Source organism: Spermophilus citellus (assembly GCF_964194105.1).
Source record: "Spermophilus citellus genome assembly, chromosome: 5".
NCBI classification, from domain to species: Eukaryota; Metazoa; Chordata; class Mammalia; order Rodentia; family Sciuridae; genus Spermophilus; species Spermophilus citellus.
The window spans coordinates 38205997-38213948 of NC_138186.1; the positions used below are offsets into that span (position 1 = coordinate 38205997).

Here is a 7952-nt window from a genome sequence, read left to right on the forward strand (position 1 = left end):
CATTTTACTATTACACAGTACTGTAATGAAAATCTCTATGATGTGTGACAATATACCTAGCATATTCATCTAAAATAGAATTATTGGGTCCCAAAAAATCCTCTGAAAGCTGGGCACAATGGTGCATCCCTATAATCCCAGAGGCTTGGGAGGCTGAGGCAGAAGGATCTCGAGTTCAAAGCCAGCCTCATCAGCTTAGCTAGGCCTTAAGCAACTCAGTGAGACACTGTCTCTAAAATTAAAAAAAAAAAAAAGGCTGGGGATGTGGCTCAGTGGTTAAGTACTCCTGAGTTCAAATCTGGTACCAAAACAAAACAAAAGCAAAAAACAAAAGACTCCTTTGAGTCATCTAGAAATGTTCATCTTTCAGTAGGATTACTGGATCAAAGGGAAAACGTATATTAGATGCTTTCTATGTGCTTCACACTGTGGTAGATAACTAGGAATAAACCCAGGATCAAGTTAGTCTTGATCACTACCATCATAGGATTTTACATTCTATTGGGGGAGACAGACTTAAGAATTAACAGTTACAAGTTGCAGTATGCTATAAAAAAAATATGGGTCTAGGGGCTGGGGATGTGGCTCAAGCGGTAGCGTGCTCGCCTTGCATGCGTGCGGCCTGGGTTCGATCCTCAGCACCACATACCAACAAAGATGTGTCCGCCGAGTACTAAAAAATAAAAATATTAAAAATTCGGGCTGGGGATGTGGCTCAAGCGGTAGCGCGCTCGCCTGGCATGCGTGCGGCCCCGGTTCGGTCCTCAATACCACATACCAACAAAGATGTTGTGTCCGCCGAGAACTAGAAAATAAATATTAAAAATTCTCTCTCTCTCTCTCTCTCTCTCTCTCTCTCTCTCTCTCTCTCTCTCTCTCTCTCTCCTCTCTCACTCTCTCTTTAAAAAAATTCTCTCTCTCTCTCTCTCTCTCTCTCTCTCTCTCTCTCTCTCCTCTCTCACTCTCTCTTAAAAAAATATGGGTCTAGAGATTTTGCAGGGGGAACTTTTTGATATGGCTGTCAAGGAAAGTCTAAGAATGTCACAGTTAAGCTCTGTGTGCTTTTAATAGATACTGAAACAGTGCTCTCTAATAAAATAAGATGCATCATTTTATAAACCAACATCAGCACCAATATTGTACTTTCAAAAGCTTTTTATCTTTGCCAATCTAATGATGAAAATGGCAGTTCATTTTCTTTTCATTTCTTTAGGAGGTAAGAGAAAGCATCTTTTAATATATTTATGAGTGTTTTACAATTTGTATGTGTGAGCACACTTTATAACTTGTCTATTCTTCTATAGGCTTTTTGTTTTATTAATAAAAATTTTTCAAATAATAAAAAATATCTATCATGTATCTTGAGAATATTTCTTCCTTTTATTTTTTTCCTCTAAATTTGCTTTATATAATCGAATGGATATACATTAAAAATAGAAATTTAAGCAAGATACATTACCAATTTAACAGAACCGGATAATCTAATTTCTTCCAATTTTTCTCAAATTCATTTGAGTGTTTCCATCATGGTGCTCATAAAGAAATCAAACAACATATGGCTACTACAGTTGAATGTCAAATTAAGTATGTATGACATACTAAATTCTTCTATAATACAATTATGAAGAATCTTTAAGGAACTTATGTTTTGTATATAGAAAAGTGTTAGAGTCAAACATTCAACTCAACAAAATTAAGAAACATTTCTGATTCCTCTGTTAGGTGTAGACTTCTTCTCCTTTTACTAATGAATTTTTTTTAGCTGTAATATCACTGAGATGAACAAATAAATCAGGAAAAATAAACACATGCTAAATGGATAAACATTACTACTACATCTTTACTAGACCATCTCTACCTCTAACACTTCAGAAGCTTAGAGATTTAGAGTATTCTTACATTAACTGCAAGAAAAATTAAAGGAGAAATTCCTTTTTTGAGATCACAGCTATGAAGTCATGTGGTTATAAAATTCTGCATTTGTGTGCAAAACATGAATCACATTTACCTTTATTCACCCTAATAGTCTTGTCAATCACCTAGCAGGACTTAACAGACACCTTTCAAAGAAACAGGGACTGAGATGTGTTTATATAACTTCAATAATCTCATCACTACAGTAATGAGAGATGCAGTATCCTTTTGCTATGGTTCAAGACAATAAGGAAGGAGAGATCGCAAGAAAGAGAAATCAAAATTATTACAACTGAGAAACTACTTCTCATTAAGTTTTACCATAATGCCACTTTCATTTTTACATAAGCATGGTGGCATAATTCAAATTTAATAAATCAGAAATCTTAATATTTAAAATTTACCTTGACTTTCATTTATCACCATATTAACAACCAAAAGAATTAGAATTGAGTGTTTCCATCATGGTGCTCATAAAGAAATCAAACAACATATGGCTAATATGTTGGAAAGGGTAATATTAAACCCACTTTGCTGAGTTGATTTATTGACACATTAACTCATTTTTATATAGAAAAGGGATAGTGCATCTCAGTTTGCTTACAAGCTAGGGGATCACTTAAAATTCTGCATTTCCTAACTGCAAAGAGAATATAGCACTTACAACAGGTTATAAATAAACTGGTTTTTAAGCATAGAGCCAGCCCCAATGATAATACACTATTTAAAAAGACCTAAGGCAATGAATTTCATTTCCAATGGGAAAAAAGAAGTGTGCAAACAAGCTTAAAACTACTTTTTTGTGTGTGCCAGTGTTATAAAATGTAGCTTTTAATAAAACCTTGACCCAAATGCCATTAACTTCAGAAAAGAATTTGGTGGAGAGAAGAAAGTTATTTCATTTAGGAAAAATAACCACTATCTTCTTTCCTAATCTTCAACACACACAATTTATTTATTTATTTATTTTGAGAGAGAGAGAATTTTTTAATATTTATTTATTTTTTTAGTTTTCAGCAGACACAACATCTTTGTTTGTATGTGGTGCTGAAGATTGAACTCGGGCCGCACGCACGCTACCGCTTGAGCCACATCCCCAGCCCCAACACACACAATTTAAACATATACAGTGGCTTTTAACACTTTACACAATTCCTGTGTACTGGAGCAATAACAAGGTCTAAATACAATTATATTCCTAAACACTGGATCAAGGCTTTACATAAATATACCATCCTACTCCCCACCTCCACCCCCACCCCCCACCCCCCACGGAAGTTTCTAAAATCACCTAACTTTCTTCAACATCTGCAGCCATCCAGGAATTTTTAGGAAACTTTTTGTGCATGATCCTAATTCCTGGCTCTTTGGGCTCAGTGACCAAAGATCAAAACCACCAAAAATAATGGTTCACTTGAAGTCAGATGAGAGACCCTGGCTCAATTAGTCTCATAGTGTTGTAGGGACAAATGAGGCAAGGCACCAAAGACAGCAGGAAACAGTTTTATTTGGCTGCAGCCAGGTTCAGAGGGCACAGCTTTTTCTGTGATCAATTAATCCCCTGAACCCCGAGTTCAGGGAATTTCAGAGTTTTATACCCAGTGTGTAAGGGGAGGGGCTCAGAAGTTCACAGTCTGCAAAAGTTCACATAAAAGCAGCTTTTTCTTTCACTGTTTTGGGCAAGTTAACTCTTCAAGGACAACACCTGAGAAGGGGAGACATTCTTCTCCCCTTTCTTTCTTCCCCCTGCCAGCTGTTACCATGGAGCCCAATTGTAAATTATCTTAAAAATGTAGACATCTCTGTGAAGCCCAGCTCAAGGCCAGAGGCCTTGTTTGCACATTTCTTCAAAGTACTATACTGGATATGTTTGTGAAAAACTTGTAAGGGGGTGTTCAGCACCTGGAGTGCTGGTATCTTCTCTTCTCTGCCAGTGGCCAAGTAAACAGGGCCACATGAAAACAGGAAGTTTATCTACAATGTACTCTTTTGCAGAGACTCTTTTGTCGACAGTCCTAAAATCAGCCATGGAGAAGAGGGCTTTTCTGTGGAGAAAGGGGGTGCCACTTCAATAGGATGAGGGCAGTGCTGCATCAACTGGCTCCATGCAGGAGAAGCATGTGAAGGATCTCATCGACCAGTCATCTATACAGTCCAAGTGATGTGCATGCAGAGCAGAAATCGAATTGGGTCCCCATAAACAAAAGTCCATCATACAGATCACACACTCCTGGATCTTTTTTTCTGATCCATCTCTTCCAGGGTCATAAACTCCTTTAAGCAGATGCTATATAAGGCATATTCATTGAGCTATCCTAATTTGTTCCTCTTCAGTCAACTAAGTTGCTAGCCAAGTCTGGCTAGGTGTTGGATAATAAACTAGAACTGGAACTTTTTCCTGATATGGTGGCAGCAGCGGCTCCTGATCTAGCTGTGTCCCCTCGCCAAAGCTAGCCTGGTCGGACTGAGACTCCTGAAGCTGGGAGATGTCATCCGAGGTGGGGGATTTGAGGCAGTTCCTCATCTTCCAGGGCTGGGGTGTGTGATCTTTGCACCGTTGTGACGGTCTTCTTTCTCCCTGTTATTTGAGTTGGTTTTCTGGGAGACACTTGATCATATTGTCCTTTAGTACCTAACAAGATTGTTTAACATTATCCAAACAGATATCTTTTGTCTTTCTCACTTGGGGAAAAGATGAAGCTGAGAAACTACGACTTCTAAGAAAATCAAAGTAATATTGGTGGACTTTTTTCCAAAAAGAAAAAATACACACAATGCATCAAATACTACATATAATACTTACAGAAGAATTTTCCTAACAGTTTTTTTACTGTAGTTATGTGTAACTTGCCATTTAACATTGCCATTAATGAGGGACCTAGCCAATTAACCTGACTTAAAAAGATTTTGAGAATTATAATTTGATTATGTATCACCTGTGTCTTGGTGGAGTTAATAACAGAACAACTTTTCCTTTAAAGTACTTTTGCCCAGAATATGTGGTTACAGGTTGTGGAAGAGAAGATAAGCAGACAACAAAAATTTTGTGTTATGTTTGTTTCAGGAAATCAATAGAATCACTTATTATTAAACTCTGCTCAGGTAGGAAGTTGAACAGATCAAATCACTTGTCTTAACCACCAGAATTACACAGTTTTATTCAGTGCTAATAAACACCACAAAAAATCAAACTAGAGTCACTTCTGCTGATTAAATTACGATTGTGAATTTTATGAAACTTCATTAAGTTTCTTATGGACCTTTATTTTATGAATTCATGAAATTATTTAAAATAATGTTTCACCAAACACAAAACACCAATCATAAAAATCCCCAACTGGCCTGTCTCTACAATGGATATTTCATGGTAATTTTTAAGTTCTATAGTATTATAGAAATTAAATATAAAGGTATTTCTTAGCTATAAGCAGTTTAATAAGAAATTATAGATTTGGCAAAATTCTGTCTCTCTGTTAGTTGGTTTTCTGTCACTGTGACAAAATACCTGAGGTAAACTACTTAAAAGGAGGAAAAAGCCAGGTATGGTGGAGCATACCTGTAATCTCAGCAATTTGGAAGGCTGAAGCAGGAAGATATAACAAGTTCAAGGCCAGCCTGGGCAACTTAGGGAAAGTCTTGCTCAAATTTACAAAGGGCCGCGCGTGTGACTCAATGGTAGAGGACATCCAGGTTCAAAACAAAAGGAAGAACTGTTTATTTTTGGCTTACAGTTTCAATTCATGGCTTATTGGCCCTGTTGCTTTAAGCCTGTGGGAAGGCAGAACATTGTGATGAGCAACACATGGCAGAGGAGGTCATTTCACCTTACAATAGCCAGGAAGCAGAGAGATGGAAAAGGGGGTGAGGCAGGGGAGGGAGAGGGAGAGGAGAGGCTGATGTTCAAATATCCCCTCAAGGAAATGCTCCCAATGACCTAACTTTCTTCCATTAGGCCACACTACTAAAACTTTCAACATCTCAGTAGCATCATAGGCTGGCAATCCAGATTTAACACATAAGCCTTTGGGAGAACATTTAAATTCAAACCATAATATAATCCAACAAGTTCAGTGAGGTTTTTCTGGAGATACTTCTAAGATTACATCATCAAATATAAGGGAAATTTTTTATTTAAGATGTGTTTATTTTTGTATGATAAAGCATATATTACCTGGCAGTGTGGCCCACACCTATAATCCCAGTGGCTCAAGAGGCTGAGGCAAGAGGATCCTGAGTTCAAAGCTAGCCTTAGCAAAAGCGAGATGCTAAGCAACTCTGTCTCTAAATAAAATACAAAATAGGGCTGGGATGTAGCTCAATGGTCAAGTGCCCTGAGTTCAATCCCCAGTACTCTCTCCCCCCAAAAAAGAAAACATACATCTATTTTTACTTTATTAGGAATCTCCTCTTTTAATAAGAAATGCATACTGAGTTTTATTAAATAACATTGTAGCATTTATGAACATCATATGATTTTTATTAGCCTATTAATATGATTCCTTAAAGTTATAAATTTTCTGATATTTAACTAAGGGTTAAGTTTATTAGATTTATTTGTAGAATTCTGATAGTTTAAAACAATCACTGGTCACATAATTTTCTTTTTTGAAATTCAGAGATCTTGCTGTGTGGTCAGACAGGAAGAGCATCATCATTACAAGAAGATAAGAAATATAAATCTTATGTTTGGTGACATGATTTGCAATGCAGTTGTGTCTCTACTTATGATATTGGGGGAGGGGGCCTTTTTTTGCATATCCAGTGAATAGACCTTGTTTAAGTCAGCTTTTTCACTTCTGCAACTAAAAGACCTGACTAGAATAATTTTAGAGGAGGAAAAGTTTGTTTAAGGGCTAACATTTTCAGAGGTCTCAACCCATAAACAGCAGACTCCATTCCTCAGGGCTCAAGGCGAGAGTGAACATCATGGAGAAAAGTGTGATGGAGGGAAGCAGCTTACATGATGAGCAGAAAGCAGAGAGCGGGGGTGGGGTGGGGGGCGGAACTGACTCTACCCACCAGATACAAAATATATACTGCAAAGCCAGGCACCCCAATGCCCTACCTCTTCCAGGCACATCCTACATGCCTTCAGTTACCTAATTTTTTTTTTTTTTTTTTTAAAGAGAGAGTGATAGAGGGAGAGAGAGAGACAGAGAGAATTTTTCAATATTTATTTTTTAGTTATCGGCGGACACATCGTTGTTTGTATGTGGTGCTGAGGATCGAACCCGGGCCGCACGCATGCCAGATGAGCGCGCTACCGCTTGAGCCACATCCCCAGCCCCCCCTAATTTTTATTAGGGATTTAATTCTCTGCTTGAGTTAAGGCTCTCAGAACCCAATCATTTCTCCTCCAAATCTTGCATTGTCTCATATGTGAGCTTTTGGGGACACCTCACATCCAAACCTGATGGCACCATAAAGATCACTGTAGTTTATAAAAATGAGAATAATTCTGGAAAATGAAAATCTTGAATTAGAATGATTAGCAATGACTATTCTGTCCTGGTAAAAGTTGCAGACAGACTAATTAACATGCACACTTTGCTAGTTTGGTGACTTGCACCTGTAGTTCTAGTTCTTTGAAAGGCTGAGATATAATCATCACTTGTGTCCAGGAGTTCAAGACCAGCCTGGAGAACATAAAGATTCAGGCTAAAAAATAAATTAATTAAAATGAATTAATGGACTGGGGATGTTGCTCAGTGATAGAACCCTTGCTTACTTTGTGCAAGACCCTAGGTTCAGCCCTCGCACTGAAAAAAAAAATGTATTGTACACCCTGAATCATAAAAACTCTATTTAAGAATTTTGATTTTCATAAGCTATTCAATTCAATGCCAATGATCTCAGCCTTGACAAATTAGCCATGGAAGGGGAGTTTGAGAGGGAGAGTAAGATACACTTACTTCCTTTTGAAATGTAAAATTTTGTTATGTTTATCCTTTAAATAATTGGGGGGCAATCCCTTCTTTAGAAATAAAATGAAATCAATGAATAAGTTTTCCCTTAAAGAAGGAATTCACATAAAATAT

General features: G+C 37.4%; 1 pseudogene across 1 annotated transcript; it reads right to left on the minus strand.

Annotated features, from left to right (window-relative positions):
* Positions 1 to 3982: 3982 nt before the first annotated feature.
* On the minus strand, positions 3983 to 4438 carry LOC308649994 (RING finger protein 11-like; annotated as a pseudogene). Its single transcript has one exon. The product of its transcript is annotated as an RING finger protein 11-like (transcript).
* Positions 4439 to 7952: the final 3514 nt, after the last annotated feature.